The sequence below is a fragment of the Lemur catta genome, chromosome 20 (assembly GCF_020740605.2).
Source record: "Lemur catta isolate mLemCat1 chromosome 20, mLemCat1.pri, whole genome shotgun sequence".
Lineage (NCBI taxonomy): Eukaryota > Metazoa > Chordata > Mammalia > Primates > Lemuridae > Lemur > Lemur catta.
Window position 1 is genome coordinate 26,712,401 of NC_059147.1, and position 25,665 is coordinate 26,738,065.

A 25,665-nucleotide genomic window follows, 5' to 3' on the forward strand; every position below is an offset into this window, starting at 1 on the left:
TCACTGTTTCCTTTTCCCCTGATAAAAATCAGAAATGGAAGAAAGACCTGGAAAGGAATTCACTATAGCAGTGCAGACAAAAAACCAACATGTACCAAAATCAACGCTGCATGCATGTGAATACTTAGCCATCCAGTTATGCTTGGAAATAGGAACCAGTGCAGGAGCACTTTATACCCACGGGGTATAAAATGGTATATAGTATAGTATGGCCTCCCTTTTGGGGGACCAGAATATGCCACCGAGGAATACACTCCTTTGACATATTTTGAGTTGGTTGTTCAGAGAAACTGCAGATGGAATTAGCTCTGAAAATCTGTCCCTTTGTAAAGGAAATTGGTATCTATCTACTTTAGCAAACAGCAGATGCAAGCAGAGGTTTTTCTCTGAGGCCCCTTGACCTGCCTAAACATGGATAAAGGTCTGACATTTCCCCAAGACAGAGATGACCACAACCAGTCACCTGTCTGAGGGCTATTACTTGGGAGACTTTATCTGCATAACAAGACAGCCTTTACCTTTCCTTCCCTTATTCTCCCATAACTTGTCACCACCTCCCAAGAAGCTCCAAGCCTGTATTCCTTTCTGTTTGCTATGAAAACTTCAGTCATCTGGCCCTTCTTGGAGTCTCATACTTTGTGTATATCTCCTGTGCCTGTGTACTTAATAAATTTTATTTGGTTTTTCTCCCGTTAATCTGTCTACTCTTGGTACATTTCATAAACTGAAATTATTAAAAGTTTAGAGAGAAAAGAGGAAACGTAAAACTTCCCTATAGATTCTTGTGACTTTTAGTGTTATGGTCTGATATACTGAATTTCTCTCTGCTCAGGAATGACATTTCCCTCCATATTGCCAATCTCTCTTCATATACCAAGTGACATCATCTTTGGGGTAAAAGCACAGCATAGGTAAACATATATGTATGATCTTGCAATGATGCCATTTTACAGAAAGGGTGATGTACAAAATTCCAGGCCATGAAAGGCTCTCTCTCCTGTGTTCTGTTTTTTCTTGGCTTGTGCTGTCTAAATCCTGTCTTGAGTCTTCCTGCAGCTGTTTCACATAATAAGTGTGAATATTAGAGTAGCTACTGATTTTACTTTAATTTTATCTTTGTAAAACTGGAGAATAAAGTCACCAGTCAAGACACACTTTGAAGAATCATTAGTGTTTTTAAAGCACTGTGGTATCTTAGGAAAAAAGGAATTATAACAGGACAGTGAAATGTTTTAAGATGCTTTAAACTGAGAGTCAATTGTTATCTTTCATCTTGAGTTAGCATGATATTTAAAAGGATAATTGTTGAGTACTAAGCTAAAAATTGTCATCAAAAATTGTTAACAACACTGAAATCAACTGCAAAAAATTGCATACAATTTGGTAATAGCTTCAGGATATATATTTAATCTACTTCTTCTGAAGTTCTCTTGCCCACCATGGCTATAAATTCAGGGGTTCCCACAACCCACCTTCAGTTTCATAATTCACTAATATGACTCACAGAATTCAGGAAAGTACTATACTTAGCAATTATTGTTTTATGGGAAGTCTAAGATCAAGGTGCCAATACATCCAGTATCTGGTGAGGGCCTACTTCCCAGTTTGCAGACAAATCAACTTCTCATTATATCCTCACATGGTGGAAATAGAGCTAGCTAGCTCTCCAGCTGCTTTTCATAAGGGTACTAATTCTATTCACGAGGGTTCCACCCTTATATCCCAAAGGCACAACCTCCTAATACATTGGAATTAGGAATAAGGGACACATTTGGTCCATTGCTTTCTGCTCCTGGCCACCCAGAATTCATGTCCTTCTCATATGCAAAACACATTCATTCCATCCCAGCAGCTCCAGAAGTCTTAATTTATACCACCATCAATTCTAATGACCAAAGTCCAAAATCTCATCTAAATATCTAAATCAGACATGGGTAAGACTCAAGGTACAATTCGTCCTGAGGCAAAATTCCTCTCCAACTGTAAAACTGAACAACCGTGTGCTTGCATATATAGTAGTGGGATAGGCACAGGGTAGACAATCTCCTTCCAAAAGGGAAAAACAAGGAAGAAAGAAGGGGTGATGGGTGCCAAGCAAGTCCAAAATCTAGCAGAACAAACTTCATGAGACCTTATGGCTTCAGAATAACCCCCTTGAGTTCCATGCTGTGCCCTCCTGCCCTCCTGGGTGGTGATCCTGATCACACTTTCCATACTCACTGGAGCAGTGGCCCCACGCCCCTACCTCTGCCAGGCTGTGGTCCTGCTCCTGGTGTCCTCCCAGGCAGGAGTTGAGCCCCCAGTGTTTTGGGAAACCCCAACCCCTTGGCTTTGGGAGGAGGCCATCCAACCTGCTGAAAGCAAGGTGATTTCATTTCCTTTTGAAACCCAGGAGGCAGCTCTTATAACTCCTGAATTGTATTCAGGGTCATTTTTCTCTTGTCTTAAAGAATAAAATGTATTCACAGTTGAATAGCTCTTTGGTCCCATTCTATAAAAGCCAATTATGTCCAACAACCTCAACAACCTTCTTTCATTCATTCCTGTCTATTTCTCTTCATTTCAAACTATCAGTTTTTCTGATAGAGTAGCAGATAAAGTCCATAGCTCAGCTCCATATGAAACTCCTTATCAAAAAGTTGCCTGGCCGTATCCTTGGTGTTTTTTTCCGAACACATTTTCTCACTTTTTGCAATATGGACAGACTGAGAAATTTGCAAATCTTTAAGTTCTCATTCCTTTTTGCTTAATAGTTCCATCTTCAAGGAGTTTCTCTCTTACTACATCTTACTATAAGCAGTCAGGAGGAACCAAGCTGCTCCTGAAACACTTTACTTAGAAATCTCTTCAGATAAATATCCAGTTTTATTGCAGGCAAGTTCTACCTTCCATCACTCTAGAAGATGAACATAGTTCAGACAACTTCTTTGGCACACCATGACAAGGATCATCTTTCCTCCATTGTCCAATAGCATGTTCCTCATTTTTGTCTGAAACCTCATCAGAATGGCCTTTTCCATTCATTGTTCTACCAATATTCTGTATGTGATTGTTCATGTATTCTCTACAAAGACAGAAGCTTTTCCTATAGCTTTCCTATTTTTTATCTGAGCCCTCATCAGAATTGCCTTTAAAATTCTTTTCATGAGAATGTCATCTTCTATTACCATCTACTTCAAGACTCTTCCAGTTTTTACCTATTACCTAGTCCCAAAGCCACTTCCATATTTTTAGATATATTTTATAGTAGTACTCCACTCTTCGGTACCAATTTCTTAGTCAGTTCAGGCTGGTATAACAAAGTACCATAAACTGAGTGGCTTAAACAATAAAACATCTATTTATCACAGTTGTAGAGGTTGGAAAGTCCAAGATTAAGGTGCTGGCAGAATTAGTGTTTGGTGAGGGCCCACTTCCTGGTTTGTAGACAGCTAACTTCTTATTCTATTCTCACATGGCAGAAAAAGTGCTATCTAGCTCTCTGGACTCTTCTTAAAAAGGGCTCCACGCTTATGACCTTATTACATTCCAAAGGCCCCATATCTAAATACTGCCACATTGGGATTAGAGTTTAAATTTCAATGTATGAATTTTGGATGATACTACTGCTATGATATGTATCTTCCCACAAAAGACAGGTGGCAGCAAATGTCCAGAGGCTTTTCCTCACCTCAACCAATTTCCCAGCAGTAGCTGGTATCCAATAATTCAATTCAATTCTGACAATATCGACCTGGCGTTAGTATCAGAGCTCACAAGTTATGGGCTCAATCCCATAAGACCACACCCACTTCAAGTGCCAGGCAAAAGTCCTGGGCCTCCAGTACTTCTGACCAACCAGCTATCCATTATGGGTTTCCATGATCCCTTCCTCAAGTTCAATAATTTGCTAGAACTCAAGGACAAGCACTTTACTTACAACAACCAGTTTATCATGAAGGATATTATAAAGGATATAGAGGAACAGCCAGATGATATAGGACAGAAAGGTCCTGTGCACAGGAGTTTCCAAACCTGTGAAGTTAGCGTGCATCACTCTCCTGGCTTGTGGGTGCATTCATCAACCCAGAAACCCTCAGAATCCCTTTATTTGGAGTTTTTATAGAGGCTCCACTTTGTAGGCATGATTTATTAAATCATAGGCCATTGGTTATTAACTCAATCTCCAGGCCCTTTTCCTTCCCCAGAGGTCAAGTGTGGGGGTTATGGCTGAAAATTCCAACCTTCTAATCCCATGGTTGGTTCTTCTGACAACAAACCCCCATCCTGAAGCTATCTAGGGGCCTACCAAGAGTCATCTCATCAGCATAAATTCAGATATGGTTGAAAGAGGCCTACTATGAATAACAAGACATTCCTTTCAATTCTATCACTCAGGAAATTCCCAGGGTTTTAGAAATGCTTGTGGTAGGAACCAGGAGCAAAGACCAAATGTTATAAGAAAGAATGTTCCTATCATCCGTCTCACTCAGGAATCACAAGAGTTTTAGCAGCTCTGTTCCAGTGACTGGGGACAAACACCAAATAAATATTGCTTGTAAATATCACAGGGGGACATGAACATACATTCAGTCCATGCAAGTGACAAGGTCTGGAAGAATCCTGAATACAGGAATTTCTGTCTCTGTGGGTTCAGAGTGTTCTGCCACCCAAGTGCATCCGTATGTTCACCATTTGGGAAGCTCTGAGTGTCATTAGAGTTTTTAATCCAGATTTCTTTACATTGACATACCTGATGAAATCATTGGTCACATGACTAAAATCACTCTCCAATACTCCTCCCCTCCATAAATGTTGAGGGCGTGGGTGGAGCTGAAAGTCTCAACCCTCTAATTGCTTGGTTCTTCTGTCAACCAGCCCTCATCTGGAAGTAAGCTAGGATCCCTGCCAGGAGTCACGTTATGAAGACAACAAAGACATTCCTGTCACCCAGGAAATTCAAAGGGTTTTTAAAGCCTGTGCCAGGAACAGGAGACATGGTTCCTACTTTTAAAAATTCTTGTGCCACAGAGGGTAATTAAATATTGTAGTAAGAATTTTTCTCTTTCTCATTCAGAAAGTCCATTTATTAAAAATCAAGATTGGGGATATCTATTCATGTGTTTATGATATCAAAAAGGAAAACTTGGATCTATCTATCTATTAATATCTATCTGTCTATCCTTTTAGCAAATCAAATCTTTCCTTCTTATGAATATATGACCTTAAATGGCCATAACTATAATAAAGGCTCTCCAAGCAGCAGCAAGACATTATTCTATAGATAAGGAGACAAGTTTTAGAAAGCGATGACTTTTCTAAACTCTCACAACTGAAGACTATATTGGAATTTAGGTTCTGAAACCACAAAACTTGTGCTCTGTCTACTAATCATGTGCCTAACACAGCCCAGGATTTATTCATTCAAGACTACAGTCTCTGGTAAACCAGGTGAAAGGAGAACAAATGTTAACACACATTGGAATGACTTGTCCCATGCTGACTTGAATGTGATTTGACCTCAAAAGAAATGCAAAAGATAACAAATATAAAAAAAAGAAATATGACATCTTCACTTATATTATTTTTTGACAAATAAAAATTAAGTTAAAACACACTTGAAATCATATCTCAAATCACTTGTTTAGTTGTTAAAAATTCTTCATAATCATTACATATTGTTGATGTCTACTATGCTTTCTTATTTAATTGTTTCCACAGTAGTAATTGAAGGGAAGCAAAAATTCACTCAGGAATTCTCCATGTATTTTTGCATAGATACATTATCTGGAGAACATTCTCAATGTAATATATTATTTCCCTGTAATTTAAATGCAGACTTTTAAAATCCATATTGGAGCTCCATTAACCTACCAATTAATACAATAATTAACTCATTACCTTAATGGTACTATAATTATCTGTTAGCTATGATTGTATTATAATTCTTCCAAAGTTAATGCATAATGGTTTTATCTGTGCTCTCCCTATAAGTAATTTTCTTTCTGCGCCCTTTTCCCCTTGTAGGTTATAAGTACAACACGGAGAATCCCAGTGACTAATTATTTAATCCCTTCCACACCTAGGATAGTCAGAATTCCAGAGCTAGGGTACCTCTAATAAGAAAATGTAAGAAAATGTTAAAGAAGAATCCTCAAAAGGGTTTTCTATCTGATTATATCACTTTGCTGATCTGGGAGGAAACTCCACACTTTCTCTTGAGATGTCTCAGTTTCCCACATAATGTTGCCACACAGTTTAATCAGCAGTGTCATGAGGAAAATATGATGGGTTAATAGGTTTCTGTCAACTTTCTGGATGCATCTCTCACTTGCTTTTCTGATGTCCTAGGCATGCTTGTTTGACTGGTTTAGTAATACAACACTGGTTTGGGGGCAAGAAGGAAAAAAAATGCTAGAGGTTGATTCAGAACATTTTTTTCTTCCTTTTATTTTCAGTTGTCATGTAATGATTGTCCATATTTATAAGATACAGAGTGATATTTCGATACAAGCACACAATATGTAATGATTAAATCAGGGTAATTAGCATATTCATCGCCTCAAACATTTATCATTTCTTTGTGTTGTGAACATTCAAAATCCTTTCTTCTACCTTTCTGAAAATGTACACTAAATTATTGTTCACCATATTCATCATACAGTGCTACAGACACAGGAACTCATTGTTTCATTTAGCTGTGACTTTGAATTGTTCTACCAACGTCTCCCTATCTTTCTCTCTCCCTACCCTTCCTAACCTCCAGTAACCATAATTCTACTCTCTACTTCTATGAGCTCAATTTTTTTTAGCTCCCGCATATGAGTGAGAACCTTAGGTATTTATCTGTCTGTGCCTGTCTTATTTCAGTTAATATTAATATAATATCCTCCAGGCTCATCCATATTAGAGAAAATGATAGGATTTCATTTCTTATGGCTGCATAATATTCCATTGTGTGTGTGTGTGTGTGTGTGTGTGTGTGTGTGTGTGTATCTCACATTTTCTTTATGCATTCATCTGCTGATAGATGTTTAGGTTGATTCCATATCTTGGCTATTATGAATAGAGTGGTTCAGCACATCTTAACATAAATGGAAGCTTCCTATGGGTATTTGAAGACAAGGCAAAATAAAATAGTCAGCAAAGCATCAACTGTGATATCTGATAAAACACAATGGAGACATTCTCAGCAACTATTTCTCAAGTGAATTTAAATGCTTAGTGTTAAATGATTTATTCTGATGGGTCCTCTGATCTGACAGTATCTCTACAATTTAGGTGTGATTATTTATCTCAACATTATAGATGAGGCTTTGAAAGGTGATAAAATTTTCCCAAAATCATAGGGCTAGTGGGTGATAGACGTCTGAGCAAGAATCCATGTTTTTAGGCTTCTGTCTATGCATTGATATTTATGTCCTGTCAGGTTCACAATGAGGAGAATCAGGTCTGCCTAACTTCAAATCCATATTTAATTTTTTCTCAATAACGACCTTCCTTTTTTTGTCTCCTCCAACACACATTCCCATTTGCACACATACACATGCGTACACACTCACACAGCCCACAATACATTACTTAAAAGATCGATAATCACAGAGGAACCATTTTTCCTTGTAGTCAAGAGGGGCACAGTGGCATTAGAAGGATAAATTTATTAGTTGACAATTGAGTCATAAACACATAGTTGGTCTGAGGAGCATTAGGCCTGCCAGGAATAGCTAAAATAATTCTTTCATTTTATATTTCACATACCTAGAGATAAATTTCTACAATGTTAGGTCCTCAGAAATAAATTTACTGATTCTTTTAGCTTTGCTCTGATTGATGGCTTTGTTATGTTAATAGAAATAAAAGGATATTATCTAATCCAGTTGGCTAAACACCGGTGACTGTATCCCCTTCATATCTGGCCACAGCAGCAGGCTGCATTGTTGAAAACCTAACCTGGAGATGCACCTGAGACTGAGATGACTGTTGGAGGGGCCCGTAGGGACAGTATTTATAGGACAAACCAAGAATGTCGTGATTGTTCTGAGCTCCCTCTACTTCCAGATCTAACTTCATTCCATATTGTCTTGGTGAGACGTACTCCGTATAAATATGACTACAAGGCGTTTAGCCCATATAGTCTTTCAGATTAGTGCTGGTAGATCTCACTTTTATGATAGTTCCTTACAAGAGGAAACTCAAATGCAAAACAAAGCAAACAGAAAGCATATGTTTAATCCTTCTGAGCAGCAAAAGCAAATAGTGTCTCTGTTGGACAGACCTAGTGACTTCTTCCAGGGATGAAATGGTGACATTCTTAATAACATCAGTGCCTATGACCCCAGGCATCAGCAGTTGTGACAACATTGATGGGCACCAGCTGCAATGTGGCCTTCAAATTGTACTGGAGACTCAGCTTCTATGTTTAGTGTTGACAGTGACAAAAAAATTTCATTGCAAGTAATCAGAACACAAATGAGAAACAGGTTAGCCAAAAGAAATGGGCTGTGTACGGAGATAGTGTAGAGCTGAGACTCACATTTATGTGTATTTGACTGTAAGACTCATGCCATACTAACTGGGGACTTCAGAAAAGTTACCAGACTACTCTATCTCTCTGTTTTCTCAGCTCTGCATTGTTGAATACATATGGCACTAGTGAGGATTATGAAATGCCATCCACTGTGCTGTGTACTTTATATATTAGTCCTCTAAAGATAGTAGCTGTTATTCATAATATTAGAATACTATGTCTTAGAGCCTTTGGATAAGTAGAGAAAAGCTAGAATCTCCTACAGTGGAGGGGGCCACAGAATATGAATCTGTGAATATAATTGAATTGTCATTATTTACTCCAATTTAGATATATTTTGACCCAGTGTTTTTTTTTATATAAATTGGTTTGTGTCTGCTAAAATAGGGATTTATCCATTGGGCTTGTCCTAGATAGCATGTCTTCAATGCCTTTTGTTGCTGCTTAATTAGATCTGTGTCCTGGTTCCTCTTAGGTGAGTGAACGTTTCTAGTGACTCAAACATGATATCTCAGTGTCAGTTAGAAACCATTATGGTCTAAGAGCAGTTAAGTGTAGGTTTTTTAATGAAGTGAAGCTGTTTCTCCTGTTCATTAAGTGCCCAGTGAAATGGCTGTTGGCTAACCTCAAGTTAATGAAGTAGTTTCCACATTATCACCTATGTGCTAATAAAACAAACATGTCAGGAACAGACAGAAAGATTGTGAAATAGTATAAAACACCACTGATAAGTTGAATGGATGTTTTCCTTGGAATCTAGTTTCCCATAAAGCAGGTCATAATGCTCACATGAATCAACAGTTTGCAAAGATAAGTTTGTGAGAGGACCTTGTATTAGAAAGTGCTGTTGGAAGTGTATCTTCTGCAAACTACAGGTTAATAGCACTTTTAGATCATATGTTACAGGATCATTTGGAAGAAAAAATAAGACATCAAGAAGCAGATAAGTCAACACAAAAGCAAATTTCTGCAGTTGCCCTTGGATACAAACAGCCCATTGTGCCAACTCTTCCAAAAATGGTTATATACAGTATTTATCATGACCTCTGGACATGTTGATGAGCTAATAGTGATTTCTTTCAGAAAACACTTCACACTTGCAAAGTCTAAATGATGTCAGAGAAGCAATATAGATATATCATAAAAAGCTATCATCCTATCAGTTGAAATTACATCTTCAGGAGAGAAAAAAACTACTCAAATGCAGTGATTCATCTCTTGACTCTTTTCATATGAAGCAATATGAGATTAAACATAAATGTCTACTTTGGGGGGCTTGATTCTGTGTGTATGTGTGTGTGTGTGTCAATAGAAGTTGTATAATTTATCAAGTGCTACCTTAAGACCAAAATCAAACATCCTGTCTTCTGTGTAGCCTTCGGCAACCTCTCTCCTAATCAGAGCAGTCAAATACCTTCTCTTGTATGCTGTACCATCCAGATCTGCTTTCTGGAATTTAGAATTTTTTCCCCAGCTTCTAGGAGTGCTAAGTGAAGATGTTTGTCAGCTCTCAGTAGTCATTGGAGGATTGACTTAGTAAAAAACAAAAACAAAAACAAAAAATCTTGCCCAAATTCATGCCTCCTTTCAGAGGCAGTCTGAACCAAAAGACTGATCAACATGGGGGTATAAAAACCACCCCCACCCTGAAGGAACATCCCAGCCCCAGACTTCCCTATGGGCTTGTTCTATGTTGAGGATGTATTGCAGCTCAGTAACTTCATCTGATCTTGCTTCTGCCCTTTCCCTTCCACAGGCGTTAATCCTCAAAATGCTCCTTAGTAAATATCCTGAGTGCTAATCTCCATTTTGTAAGCTGTCTCCAGGGCAACTCAACGTGCAACACCTTCTTTGCACTCTCTTTTTGTATACGTACTGCTGTGTCCAGTGCCTGACCCAAAGAGCAGGTTCCTCTCTTTGTGAGTTTTGAGAACTTGGAAAAGTTAATAATTTTGTTCGATTGAAGATTCTGCCATTAGAAAGAAGGAAACTCAATTTGGGGAAGATTAAGTAACCCCTTCAAGGCCACACACTTGGTTATTGATGGAGTAGGTGTTTGAACCCAGGTCTATGGACCACAGGGATGAGAGAGAGAGAGAGAACACGACAGAAAAAAATACAGAAATGAAAATAAATGAGGGGAGAAACAATCTATTTACTTATAAAATATATATGCCTGAAAACATATCAAACCAATTCCTAAATCTTTGTACAAAAGAGAATCTTAGATTTTTACTGGATCATAAGCTTCATAGAATCATCATCACATCAATTCTTTGTCTCTCTCCACTGAAAACGTCCATCTGTCTGGAGAATATGTTTCTTCCTGGATCTCAAGATACGAGCATTGTGGTCTGTGGTCTCTAGTGATTGACCAAAGACACCAGAACCTAATTTGCAGGAGAGTTCTTACTCCCTCATTAAGCACACATCACCGTTAAATGCTCACTGTCAAGAATTCTTATCGGGCTTTTAGAGTTTTTCCGCATGCCTGTGTGGCACTCACAATGTTGGAGATTACAAATAAAGGCACTTTTATGTCTACAGGGGTAGTTACGACCAACAGTAGAAATGCACTTTCTGGCATAATTAAGACAATTATCCGTGAGATCAATGTTAGGTAACATAAAGATCATTCCCATTGTTGGTTTTTCTAAGTGAGGCACATGCCTCTATCACCCATCACCTGACCCTCCACTCTAAGTGGGGATGGGAAACTTAATGAAAAAATTGTACACCAAATCTAAACTATTATTGATGCAGTCTTGCCAGAGATGACGAAAGTTGGTCATTCATTAAAGAGGTCAGTTTGTAAACATTGTTACTCTCTGCAGTACTGCTCATCCGTATATTCTTATACTGTATACAGCCTTTAAAGTGTGCCTACCTGCTCAAGATAATGACTAAAATGACAACTGACACTTGAACTGTACTTATATTAACCTGAAAAGAGGATTTGTTCCAATACTTTTGCCATAAAAATCAAGGAAATGTTCTCACTGCCTTTACCAGATGTTTTCTGTAAACCAAGAATGTCTCCATAATGAGAAATACTACATTTGATATGTGGGTTTCACATTTAAACCCCTAAGCACCTCAAGGCATGCTACTTGAGAACATGAACAAATATTGAGGCTTCCATAATGTTCTTTAAAAAACAACAGTGGTCTACAACATCAAGAGAGTTGAACCTGTATTATTACGTTGAATGGATCATTAGCAAACAAATTCATTGTTGGTCCACTGATGAAAGGCTCACTGAACAAACTAATGCATGTCTTCAATATCAAGTCTGGTGTACAGTACAGGATTCATAAGTTAATTTTCTTATAACAAGTATTAAGATTCTTCTACATGACAAAAGTTATGCAAAGCCTTAGTAACTCACAAATGGTAAGGCAGAAACCTACTCCCACAGACATTAATTCCCTTATTCATATATTAATCCATTTATTTTAAAATAATTTGAGTGACTACTGCTACTAAATGAGGCAGGCACTGTCTTGGTGAGTAGGACAAAGTATTGGCAGGAATGGAGTTTACATTCTAATAAATGGAGGGGGTGCATAAATATGCCAAAAATAAATATATTAAGTAAGGGTATCTTTCAAATAGTGAATGACAATATTAATTTTAATAATAAAAATACAGTCAGCCCTCTGTATCCATGGGTTCCACATCCTTTGATTCAACCGACCATGGATCAAAAATATTTTGTTAAAAATGAATGATTGCATCTGTGCTGAACATGTACAGACCTTTTTTTCTTGTCATCATTTTCTAATCAATAAACCATTAACAACTATTTACACTGTATTAGATGTTATAAGTAATCTGGAGATGACTTAAAGTATACAATTGGGTGTGCATAGGTTAGATGTAAATACTACACCATTTTATATAAAGGACTTGGTGTGTCTGTGGATTTTGGAATCCTTCGGGGGCAATGGGGTCTTGGAACCAATCCTCCAGGAATACCAAGGGATGACTATACAATTATAATTAATATTAATTAAGTATAAGATAAGAAATATCATATAATGTGACAATTACAATGAATTACTGTTGTAAATGGTATAATGGGGGAAACACAGGTCTCTGTTGGAGTATAGACAAGGAATCTAACAGATTGTGACATTTAGCCTGAGCCTTTAAGCATGACTTTTCTAAAGAAACAAGCAATTATTACAGGGGGAAAAAATCCAGCAAGTTTAAAGCTATGAAGTTCAAAAAAATGGAGTCTTTGTGGAAGTCCAAGTAGCTCAATAAGATCTGTCATTTGTCTGCTTCTTCATGAAGACTCTTAACCCATTTGCCTTGCTCTCCTATTATGCTTATCTGGTAAATATCCCCACCTGGAATAAAACTCATGACTCCACTAAGCAGGTAATCTTTGCTGAAGAAAAGCACGAAGTTGTGATAAATAAGAGACTAAGATATGCAGAAAGAAGCAACATCAATATATCACAGACGGATGGAAGGAGGAAAGGAAAGAGAAAGACAAATGGAGAGTGTATACTTACCTTGTGGCTTTACAAGTCCTCCAAAATGGAGTAAAAAATTAAAGTGAAAAAAACCTGGATCCAAATCCCATCTTTGCCAGTGTTAACCAATCTGAAATTGTCTCCCTTCTATTCTCTGTAAATATGAGGATAAGATAATCATTTCATAGATTTTTGATGAAGATTGAATGCATACATATGTATATTTATTTATATTTCTACATATAGACATAGCACTAAATATACCACAAATATGAATATTCCATGTTTGGTAGTAATGAAATGATGCTTTCTCTTGAAAAGATATTCATCATATTTATTCTAAAGGAGGTTTATATAGCTTCCTAGAATATGTCTCACATATTCTTAGTCGATCTTGACCATATAATCCTGTCTATGAAAAAATTTAGGCACAGTAAAATCAATATTTTCAGACAACTGTGTAGGTCCTCTGAAAACATCCCTGCATGGTTTAATGAAAAGGAATTTTGTATTCAATCAGTAGTCAACAATTACATGCAATGTTTTTTAAACATATAGTTTGAGTTTGTTAGACAGGCTTTAATATCTAACAGCATTATTCATCAAAACCTATGACCTGAAAACTTCTATGTGTTTTATTTTTATATGCTGCAGTTAGAATAATTTATAACTTTCCCCATTTTAAGATTTATTTTAATAAAGATAATAAGGTGATGACCTGTTAATCATGTCTTTCTCACTGTGTTAATCCCTAATTATATTCTCAGCATGTATTACCTCTGACTCCTAAATAACTTGAAGAGAGAATTTCCAAAGGATGATCAATAGTGAATTCAATCGGTTTTTAAGAGATTTATATGAAAACACTATTTACTACTGCTTTCCCTCATTAAGCAGTAATTATTGCTTATGTATTTTTCATGTATGACTGCATTTGCTATGTGAGAAGCAGTTTTATGTCTGTAGAAAGTACCTGTTTATTCAGAGACACCTCTGACCCTCTTACTGCTCATTGGGGAGAAGTTCTGCGTGGCTGTTAGTAGCCTCCTTGTAACCTGAAAATGTTAGGATTATTGGAGAAGGATATTTTTGCAACACTAATGTCTATTACAATAGATGCTCAATAATTAAGACCTGGTCTCTGCCCTCATGGAAATTTAAGACTGTAGGTGAATGTGGCATAATAAATACGTATTTGGTCTCTCCCCCTGGTTCCTGACATAGAACTCTTACACTCTTTGTAATTTCTTGGGTGGTAGGAAAACGTGTTGTTCTAAAAAGGTGACTCTTGGGGGCTTTCTGGAGAGATTCAGGATGGTGTGTGGTTATCAGAAAGATGAAGCCATGATTAGGCTGCAACTTTCAGCCTCACTCTCCATTGTATAGGGAGGAGAGACAGGCTGCAAACTGAGTTAATATTCTATCTTGCCTATATGATGACACCTCCATAAAATCCCTGAACTTTGGGGTTCAGAGAGCTTCCAGGCTGGTGAACACATCCATGTGCTGGGAGAGTGCACAGCCCAGTTGCATGGGGACAGAAGGTCTTGTGTTTAGGACCCTTCTTGACTCACTCTACTTACCCCTTTTTCTAGATATGTGTCTGTAACCTTTGTAATATCCTTTATAGTAATCCAGTAAATGTAAGTAAATGTTTCCCTGAGATTGGGGAGCCATTATAGGAAATTATGAAACCTGTGGATGAAGTTATGAGAATCTGCAATTTGTAGCCATTTTGTCAAAAGTACAGGTGACAACCTATGACTTGTGATTGGCACCTGAAGTGGGGGGCAGTCTTGTGAGATGGGGCCCTTAACCTGTAGGGCTTGCACTAACTCTGTACCTTTAGTGATAGAATTGAGTTAAATTTTAAGACTCCCAGTTGGTGTCCCCTGAAAATTGGAGAATTGGTTAGGGTAAGAAACTCCTCACCCAACTTCTGGTGTCAGAAGTGAAGTAATGTCAGTAGAATGTATAGAAAAACAGTTGTCATTTCTTTTTCTTTAGTGTGACACGCATAAACAGGCAACTATGTAACAAATCATCTAAAATGAAAAAAAATAATAATAGTGAAATTCAATCAGAACCAGGGTAAATTAACCTAGCCAGACAGGGGGAAAGAGTTGTGGAAGTCTTCCTAGAAGAGGTAACACTTGAGTTGAATCTTTAAGAACAGAGTTAGAATATCAAGAGGAAAGGACAAAGACGGGAAAGAATCAGCAGTGTGCTCAGAGTGGCAGAGTAGAATGTGTGATAGGGTTTGGCTGAGACATGTATCTGGCAGGTAGTCAGAATGAGAACATTTGAGTCTCGACTGTATAATTTTAGGAAATGGGGACCAGTCAAGGGTTTTCAGGATTTGATTAGCTTAGTCAGATGTTTGTTTGTGGATTTTCAGCCTTGGGAAAAATCGCTGGAGAAAGATGTTGAAGAACATTAGACAGCAACCAGAATGAACTTTCTCTACCTAATGACTGGACTGTGACTACTTAGAGCCTTGTGTTCTTTTCATTCTAAGATGTTCTTACATAAGGGGTTGAATTAGAAAATATCATGTAAAGCCTTCAGTGCTGTTTCATGTTCTTTTAGGACCTAGGGCACACTAGGTCATGCTTATTTCGTCTATATAGTGGCATCACAACTTGAAGTACATCGACGTGCCTTCGGTGGTCTTCTTTCCTAGACTAGCAGAATGAGAGGGATTGAGTGTAGAAGTCACTCAGTCTGCTCTTTTATTCTGAATTGAGTTGTCAGATGATTTGACTTTTTCTCCCTTAATTTAACTGGATTCTTTGATTTCATGTTGTGTAGGAAGAGTTTACAAAAGAAAATATTCTAGAACTAGGTCTATACAAAAGTAGCAGAAGTGATTTATTTACAGAATGCAGCACATTGAAATGAATAATTACTCATTGAGTTATAAGATCTTTAATTGCCAGCTGCATACACATGGTTAAGGTAACTTTATCACCTTCTTAGTATCTTTCCTGAACCCTCTCAATGAGACCTTTCTTAAAAATATTCTTTATAAATTTCACTCTCCCTGGCCATTCACCTGTAATTTGTGTTACCTGATTATTCTTCATAGCACTTAACATCTCTCTCTTTCTCCATCTCTCTTTCTCTTTTATACACATTTGTTTATTGCCTGAATCCCCACTAAAAAATAAGCTTTATAAGGTCACAAGTTTTGCTCAATGATCTGACCCCATTGTCTGGAACAATATCTGCCACATAATAGGCTGTCAATAAATAATTATTGAATGAATAAATAAATTAGTAAATTACATTTCTTCATGGACGTTTTATTTTTCCAGTTTATATATATCTATTAATTGCCTATACTGGGATAGATATAAAAAACATATTAAAATAATAGGTTAAAGAAATAATAGTTCAAGTTATTGAGTGCCTACTAAGTTCCAGATACTATGTAAGAGACATTACTCACTGATTTTTCATAACAGCATTATGGGGTTTGTACTATTATGAACCCAATTTTTATGAGTATTCTGAGGAAAAGAAAGGTTAAGAAACTCACCTTAATTCATATAGCTGTCATAAGGGGCAGAGGGTTTCAAACCCAGACTCTGGTTGGTAATCTTATTCTGTACACTCTTATTAAATGGATTTAGACTCAACAAATTAAATATGGGAGGAATGTACCTCAACATAATAAAAACCATGTATGACAAACCCATTGGTAGCATCATACTTAGTGGTGAAAAGTGGAAAGCCAGTCCTATAAGATAAGGAAGTAGACAGGGATGCCTACTCTTGCAATTTTCATTTAATATATTATTGCAAGTCTTAGCCAGAGCAATTAATCAAGAAAAAGAAATAAAAATAAGCATATTTGAAAAGAAGATGTAAAATTGTCTGAGTTTTCAGATAACGTGATCTTAAATTTAGAAAACCCTAGATTTTACCAAAAACTGTTAGAACCTAATAAACAAATTCAGTAAACTTTCAGGGTACAAAATAAACATACAAAAATCAACAGTGTTTCTTTCAATTAACAATAAATCATTAAAAAAAGAAATCAGGAACATAGTCCCATTTATGATGGCATCAAAAAATGCATATAGGAATAATTTTAACCAAGGAGGTGAAATATCTGTACACTAAAAACTGCAGATTTTGGACTATCAGTTCAGATTCTCTTGCATAGATTGCTCTCTCACTGTGCTATCATTCCTTTGTCTATTTCCTGCACAGACACTACTATGAAGAGTAGGAGGACATTATCAACATTTATCAACTAAGAAAATAATTTATTATGCTGCTCTTTATATTCCAAAAATCTAGAAAATTGATACTAAAGAACCACCCATCTCTCCTTATGCATCAAAGGACAGTTAATAATGTCAAATCACCAATTACAAGGAAATGCATTTGTGAGCCTACACTTAATTGCATTCTTGTAAGTCAGTTGAAATAAATAGAAATAACAAATGGGTTTAGTCTCTACTTTTGCACCAAACAAATCTCATTACTTATAACTACTAAAAGATTAATTATCAACTGAGAGCTACATGAACCATATTTATTTTAGTAATATATCTGTGTTACAGGCTTACTGAATTCTCCTTTGTTCACTAATTTATTTGCATAAACTTCATATTATTGTCTAAGAAAAAAAAATACTAACACTCACAAGCATCTGAAAAAAACATGAATAAATGGGTCTTTTTTCTTAGTTTCTTCTCCGGAGTTGAGGTGAAGTAAAATTAAAATTCGTTAGGCAAAATTAGCAACTAGTACAGTTAGCAATGTCTAATTAGAAATCTAAATGTGATTAATCTGTAAATTGAAAGGCACTGCTTATCTGAAATTCTTTTTATCAATGGCCATTCATCTTTATTTGAATTTTAGACCATATTATATTTATAATTTAAATATATGTGTTACATATAAACTAAAAGGTTTCTTTGTTTTAGGAGGACCAACTTTCGTCTAAGACATATAACAGTATTTAGTGTTTTCCAAGGATCAGGAATGGCTACTTGCAGCTGTCAATCACTGATGTTTCTATATTAACTTATAGCTGCCAGATTTTTTTAAAAAAATTTCTTCTGTCAGTTTCACCTTTTGATATATTCATAAGCCACCCTATCCATCTCTGGGATTACAGTGCAAATTGAATTTCCTTTGTCATCCAGAGCACCATATATGAATGAATTAAGAATTTTATTCAACAAAATATTCCCGGAAATATAGAATTGGCAGCACAGTCTGACTTGGGACATGGGGCTTTGAAAAGAATATGATGGAAAAAAGTTCAACTGTTTGCACCAAGCAGTGGAGTGATTTTTTTTTTTCTTCCTTTTCTGAGTATATGGCTGGGTAGTTCTATTTGTTTAGTGTTATACTAAAGAGAAAATGCATTTAGTCAAGGTTATGCTATATACATACACAGGTACCTAGATGACAGAGCTACTAGTACATACAGCTCACAGGGACACTTTCCTAAGGAGTATATAAGTCAGAGCTAAAACGAACAGATGCTGACTAGTCAAACTTGGGTCTACGTGCATATATGTAGGCTTGACCTTCCATTAGTTAAGAAATTTTACATTCTTTATAATTTAATGATTTAAACACACACACACACACACACAGCGTCCCTTAAGAACCATTGGAAGCACTGAATGTGACTATCCTGATACTTACAATGTGAGAATTATTCTGTGTCATATTTAAAGTCTCCCATTTACTCTTCACCACATTATTATTTTATTAAGATTACCTATTTAATATACACAGTATGAGAGTTTAACTCGTAGTCACACTTGTTATTTACTGTCACATTTTGAGGCATTTCTTCTGGATAATATATTTATCTAATTGACCACAGACTATATAAAATTTTTTTCATACAGTTAAATATAAAATAATATAATGACATATAAGCACACCAGTTAAGATGATCAGATCTTAATATTACACCTAGCTTAGTTTTTAAAATATCTTTTTCAGGAGTCATTTGTAATGACCTTGAAGCCTTCTGGGCCTTCTATCAACATTTATTAAATATAAGTTGATGATGAGATATTGTCACTAGGCTTTTAAGAAAGATGTGTCTACAGTAGTATGCAGGTACATCATTGAAACTCATTTGCTTTAGCAGAATCTTATAGGTACCAAATGCAGAGGGACAGACCATTGTTTTTCAAAGGTGGTATAACCAGGGCAAAGATGGATTTTGTTTATTACTCCAAACACAATTTCCTTTAAAAAATATTACCACTTTTGAAATTTCCACGTGCATGTTACCATACACAAGTTTTATGGATGAATTTAAATGCTAAAACCTTCCAAATCAAAGAAAAGGATTTCAAAGATACTTATATATTAATTTAAGATTTTGAGGTCAATCAATAGAAAGTTATTCTAGGCATCATATTTCTTAGGAATGCATTGTTCTGTTTTCTCCCACCATGCATATACCTGCTACGCAAATTTCTTTGTGAAATAATTGGAATAGAATAACTTCATAGCCCTGTAAATTAATTTAATTGTCATAACGCCTCTAGTTTCTCTGTGAAAGCAAAGGTTTAATTTGCTTTTGCTGTAGCCTAATTTCTGCATGACTTTTTAAGGTACTGATAGCCAATGGAGAAAAAGCAGGCAACATGTTAAAATGTCATCAAAGCAGCATTCTATTTTAAAACAAAGACATATATTCTAATTCCAGTGGCAATGATAAAGCACTCCGGGGCGTGCTTTAATGGGCCATTAGTTTTCTTCTAGGGTGGTTGAAATTCTTTGGCCTATAGCCTTCTGCTCCCCTGAGTCTCTGGGCCTCTATTAGGCCCATTAAAACTCCCTGGAATGAGGTTTTTGTCTAATGTGATTATTATAAAAATGTCCAAGTTACACATTTATTCTCCAATTTGCAACGGCACTGGCATTTCACTTGCCTAAATGTTGACATGGGGGTCTTCAGAAAATATAGTGCAGACAATCAATTAGAAAGTAAAAAAGAAATCTTCAGGCCTGTGTCAGTGGAGGCAAGAGAAAAAAATGAGAAATGTCTGAGTTATCTAAGTAAGAGTAATTTTTACACATGCTAAATATATAGTGGTTTGAACAGTTTGGGCAAATTTCCACAAATGGCAAATTTGATGGACTGTTCTCAGCTTAGTGTTTCACATTATCTTCCAGTCCTCTCCTCTGTGGTAGACAGGGAGACTCGTTTGTGTGCGTTCGCCTCTTTACTCCTTTAATACAAATACAAATGTTATTTTATAACACTAGTAAGAAATTAGACCCTGTAGTAAGAAAAGACTGGTGCACTTTCAGCATGAAAGACATAAGAGGCCAGGAATAGCATGTTGCTTTTACCGTCTAGCAAATTTTCTTTGAAAAAAGCATCCTTCCTTATTATACATGGTTCTGGTAGAAATATCAACATGTTCTTGTTCCCCCTTTCGATGATATAGTTCAATCCATCATGCTCCATGAGCTAATCAAGTTCATTTATCTACCTGTGTACAACGATCAGTGTTAGGATGATCCAAACTAGGACAGATATTCTTCTCTGAAACTTGATACCTAGAAATTTGTAGAAAAAAACTAATGTCTCTTCTTTTGAACTACAAGCAGTGAAATTTAGCCTTAGGACTTTCAGGGGCCATTGTTCCTGCCTTTGTTCTATGTGTTGGCTTCATTTGGGACATTGTTCTTGACATTGTTGTGTGTTAGATTAGCCAGATGGATGGATGGATGGATGGATGGATGGATGGATAGATAGATAGATAGACAGATAGATAGATCAATCTGAAACAGAGGAGGAGGAGTGGGAGAGGGAGAAGAAAGGAGTGAGGAAGGGAGGGAGGGAAAGAGAGAGCCCTCATAAGTTTATGTAAACCACTGAATTCTGCTATAATTGAAGGCAGACATGCCTTCGGATGCCTCTGTAATGTAAACTGGCAAATTATCTTTTCTGCTTAAATTGGGCATTTTTACCTTGCTTGAATGGAATAAATATGGGTTATTATATTAGATTCAGGTCTACATCCACACTAGAATTCTTCAGTTTTTGGTTCATTATCATGTAACCTTTTATCCTGGTGACTTTTCCATTTTTTTCTTCCCCCATGAGCTGTCACACCCAATTAAGGACACATTTTCTTCCTTCCTGACCTTTTTTTCCCAGATTCTGATACTACCCAAAGTTGCAACTGCAGCCAATACAGGGGTATCCTTTAATTCTGACAACGTTCACATTATTAACCAGTAATGCCATTGATTGTAAGAGGAGCTAAAAAGTGAGGCACACACTCTCCAGAGTGACATAGGGGTCAGTGTGTTGACCACCTTGGTGGCAAGAGGTCTGAGGAGTTCTCTTCTGGGGTCATTCCCAGAGCTAAGAGGAATTATAGCAAATGGCCACATTAAAACTGTAGCAGGAAAGAAGTAGTCAAGAAAATCCAGGACAACAACGCAGATAACCAGGAAGGATTGGAGTAATCCTACACATATCCTGTTCTTGCAATAGTTTGTATTTTCTGATCAAAATAAACAAAGCTACTTTTTTCTTATTTAAAGCAGTTTAAGGGTTTCACCCTTGTTTTTTTCAAACTGAGTAACAAGCAGAAATGTCCAGAAAGGCAAAATTATTCACATCTCAGAGGGAGGATTCTTTCTTTGGTTGCTCCAGTCAGAAGAATTCTTTTTTCATCTGATTTCCCATAGACCTGTCAGTGCCTGATATTTGGTTCTTGCAACTTTTATCAGTGTTGTCTATCCTTCCTCCCTACACTTGCCTCTAATTCACCTGGAACTTCTAAATGGTAATGCCCATGACTAATAATGTCCCCTTCTCCACTGTGTCTAACTAGGACCCTTTTACACAGTTATTATTCTATAAATATTTAATGAATGAAGAAATTACTGAATTATCATAAATTACTTTGGCAATTATGGGCAATACTCAAACACCCCAACGAAAGACTCAACTCTTAAGACAAAACTTACAATTGCTGTGGTGGAAAATAGAGCACATGTAAAATCACTGTCCTTGAAAATTGGAAATTCGCTAATATAGATGAAAAATTTCTTCAGTGCACTTTAAACTAATTCAATGACTGACGTCCTTGAAAGATTATGTTTCCTGAAAGTATGGACCATATGAGTCTCTTCCACTACTTTTTGCCAGTTCTTAACAGAGTTCTTGTGATGTATTGTTTACTGTGTGTTTTTGGATAGATGAATGAATAAGTAAATAAATGAATCTATATATGTTTTATGTTAATAAATTTATGCAATAAGTGTGTATTAATAATGTCTTCTAGGTAGCTTCCCATTCAGAGGAATAGAACCACATTTGAAACTTAAATTCTCCTGTCTGGGCTTTCAAAAAATTACTTCATTTTATGAAAAATTGACACTTTTTCTTGGCTTATTATTTAATAATCTTTGACTACAAGGAAACATAGCCAAATAGGTAAGGTTTCCACTGTTTCAAAGTTAGACCTATAAGTCCAGGATATTAAAATATTTTATAAAACTGAGTCAGTTAAAAGTGCTTTTCTTTTTCTCTGAGATTAAACCCTTTCTACTTTTCTGTTAAAATGTCCTTTGCTTTAGAAATGATGATGATTGTAGAGAGTGATGGTTTTAGAAAGAAAGTTTTAAGTGCCCTTTAAATATATGTGTGTGTAACCCTGCATTAGCCTTTTAGTTTAATTTCATTTTATTATTTTATTAATCTTTGAAACATCTTCTTAAGTCATTAAGATTCCTCCCCCCCACAACAAATCTATTAGTTATTATTAGCAAGTAGTCTAGCAATCATTTTCCTTTTCATAGCATTAATACTGAACGACTTAGCCAATAAAATCCTGGCACATTTTTGAATAGCTCTACTAAACAGTTTTTCTTGGGAAAATCATTAATCATGATTAAATAACTAAATCTAGAGGCTATTCATTCTTGAACACACTATTCACTCAGAATTATCTATATCAGGAAAACTCAATTGCAAATCAAGGTTCTGACTTTTTTAATCTCATTTTTTGGAGTTTGTATTTGAAACCACTAATCTATTTTCTTTACTACTGTCATTTTCTTATATATGGTATATCTCTGGGATCCACTTGAAAGAATCCCTTTGTAAATAAGTTTCAGATCTTTGTGCTTTGCTTTGCAGCCTCCAATGCATACACATCACACATCAATATTTTAAATCAGAAAATTAAACCATCTAGACTTGCAAAAATTCTTTCATTTTAATGTCATGTGATAACAGACAGAAATCATTTGATTTTATCTGTGTAGACTTGTAAATTTTTCTTCCCCATATTCAGTTTTTGCCTAAGACAGTGGCATAATGACAAGCTGAGAAGTTTCTTAAAAGTGCAATTTCCCAAGCCTGACGACCAGATTTGTATTTATTTATTTATCATTTTAGTGGTGGTATAAAAAACACACAGTACGAACTTACCAAAATAACCATTTTGAAGGGTGCAGTTCAGTAGTGTTAACTGTGTTCACATTATTCTGTAACAGATCTCTAGAACTTTGTCATCTTGTAAAACTGAAGCTCCGTACCCCTTGAAAAACAATTCCCCACGCTTGATTTCAAGATTGTTCTTTTTAAGCACCAGAGGAAGCAAGAAAAGCTTTATCTTTCTCTGCTGCACCCCATTAATAAAAGGATTTGTTCTGTAAAATTTGGATTCAGTCAAAAGTCCACACGTAAGGACCTAGAGGGTCACATGCAGCCTTCAGGCCACAGGTTCCACCGCTGGAAGAAACGCAACTGGTTGTTGTGTGTTGACTTTGTATCCTGCAACTCTATTGAATTCATTTAAGAGTTCTAGCAGGTGTGTGTGTGTGTGTTTGTGTGTGTGTAATCTTTAGCATTTTCTACACATAAGATTATGTCATGTGCAAACACAGATAATTTTTCTTCTTCTTTTCCAATTTAAATGACTTTTATTTCTTTTTCTTGCCTAATTGCTCTGATCAGTACTTGTATTACTACGTTGAAGAGAAAAGATGAGAATGAACATCCTTTCCTTGTTCCTGCCCTTAGTAGAAAAAAATTTTAGAGTTCTCAACACATAATAATTGTACATATTTACAGAGTACATAATGACATTTCAATGTATATAATATATAGTAAACAGATCAGAGTAATTAGCATATCCATCATCTCAAACATTTATCATTTCTTTGTGTTGGGAACAATTTCCTCCTTCTAGCTGTTTGAAATTATATAACATATTATTGCTACTTATAGTCATCCTGCAGTGGTATAGAACACTTATTCCTTCTATCTAGCTGTAATTTTGTATCCTTCAACAAATCCCTCTCTGTTCCTCTCTTCTCCTTCCCCTTCCAGGTCCCTGGTATCCTCTGTTTTATTTTTACTTCTATGAGATCAACATTTTTCAGCTTCCACATATGAGTGAGAATAGGTAATATTTAACTTTCTGTTCCTGGCTTATTTCACTTAACATAATGTCTTCCAATTCTATCCATGTTGCTGCAAATGACAGGATTTCATTCTTTTTTTTTTATGGCTGAAGAGTGTTCCATTGTGTATAAATACCACATTTTCTTTATCTGTTCATCTGTTGTTGGACTTCTAGGTTAATGCCATATCTTGACTATTGTGAATAGCGCTGCAATAAATATGGGAGTGTGGGTGTCTCTTCAACATACTGATTTCATGTCCTTTGGATAAATGCCCAGTAGTGGGATGGTTGGATCATATGGTAGTCCTATTTGCAGTTTTTTGAAGAACCTCAGTATTGTTCTCTAAAGTGGCTGTACTAGTTTACATTCCCACCAACAATGTGTAATAGTTCCCTTTTCTCTGCATCCTACCAGCATTTGTCATTTTTTGTCTTTTTGATAATAGCCATCCTAACTGGAGTGAGATAATACCTCATTGTGATTTGGATTTGGATTTCTCTGGTAATTGGAGATGTTGAGCATTTTTTAATATATCCGTTGGCTATTTGTATATCTTCTGTTGAGAAATGTCTGTTCAGATAATTTGCGCATTTTTTTTACATTGGATTGTTTGGTTTTGGGCTGGCGAGATGATTGAGTTTCTTGTATATTCTGGATATTAATCTCCTGTTGGATGAATAGTTTGCAAATGTCTTCTCTCATTCTGTAGATTGTCTTTTCACTTTATCTTTTTCTTTGCTGTGCAGAAGCTTTTTAGTTTGATGTATTAATAATACTAAATGCAATATTTAGTATTATTTGTCTATTTTGCTTTTGTTGCCTGTGCCTTTAAGGTCTTATTCATAAAATATTTTCCCAGACCAATGTCTTGAAACTTTCTCCCTATGTTTCTCCCTATGTTTGCTTCTGTTAGTTCTATAGTTTCAGATCTTACATTTAGATCTTTGATCTATTTTGAGTTGATTTTTGTATAGGGAGAGTGTTGGGGTAGGTCTAGTTTCATTTTTCTGCATATGGATATTTCGTTTGCCCAGCACCGTCTGTTTAAAAGACTGTCTTTTCAGCCTGGCAATAACGAGATCGCAACTTCACAAAAAAATAAAAATAAATAAATTAGGTGTATTCCCAGCCACTTGGGAGACTGAGGCAGGAAGATTGCTTGAGCCTAGGAGTTTGAGGTTACAGTGAGCTATGATGATACCACTGTACTCTACTCAAGACAACAGAGCAAGACTCTGTCCCTTT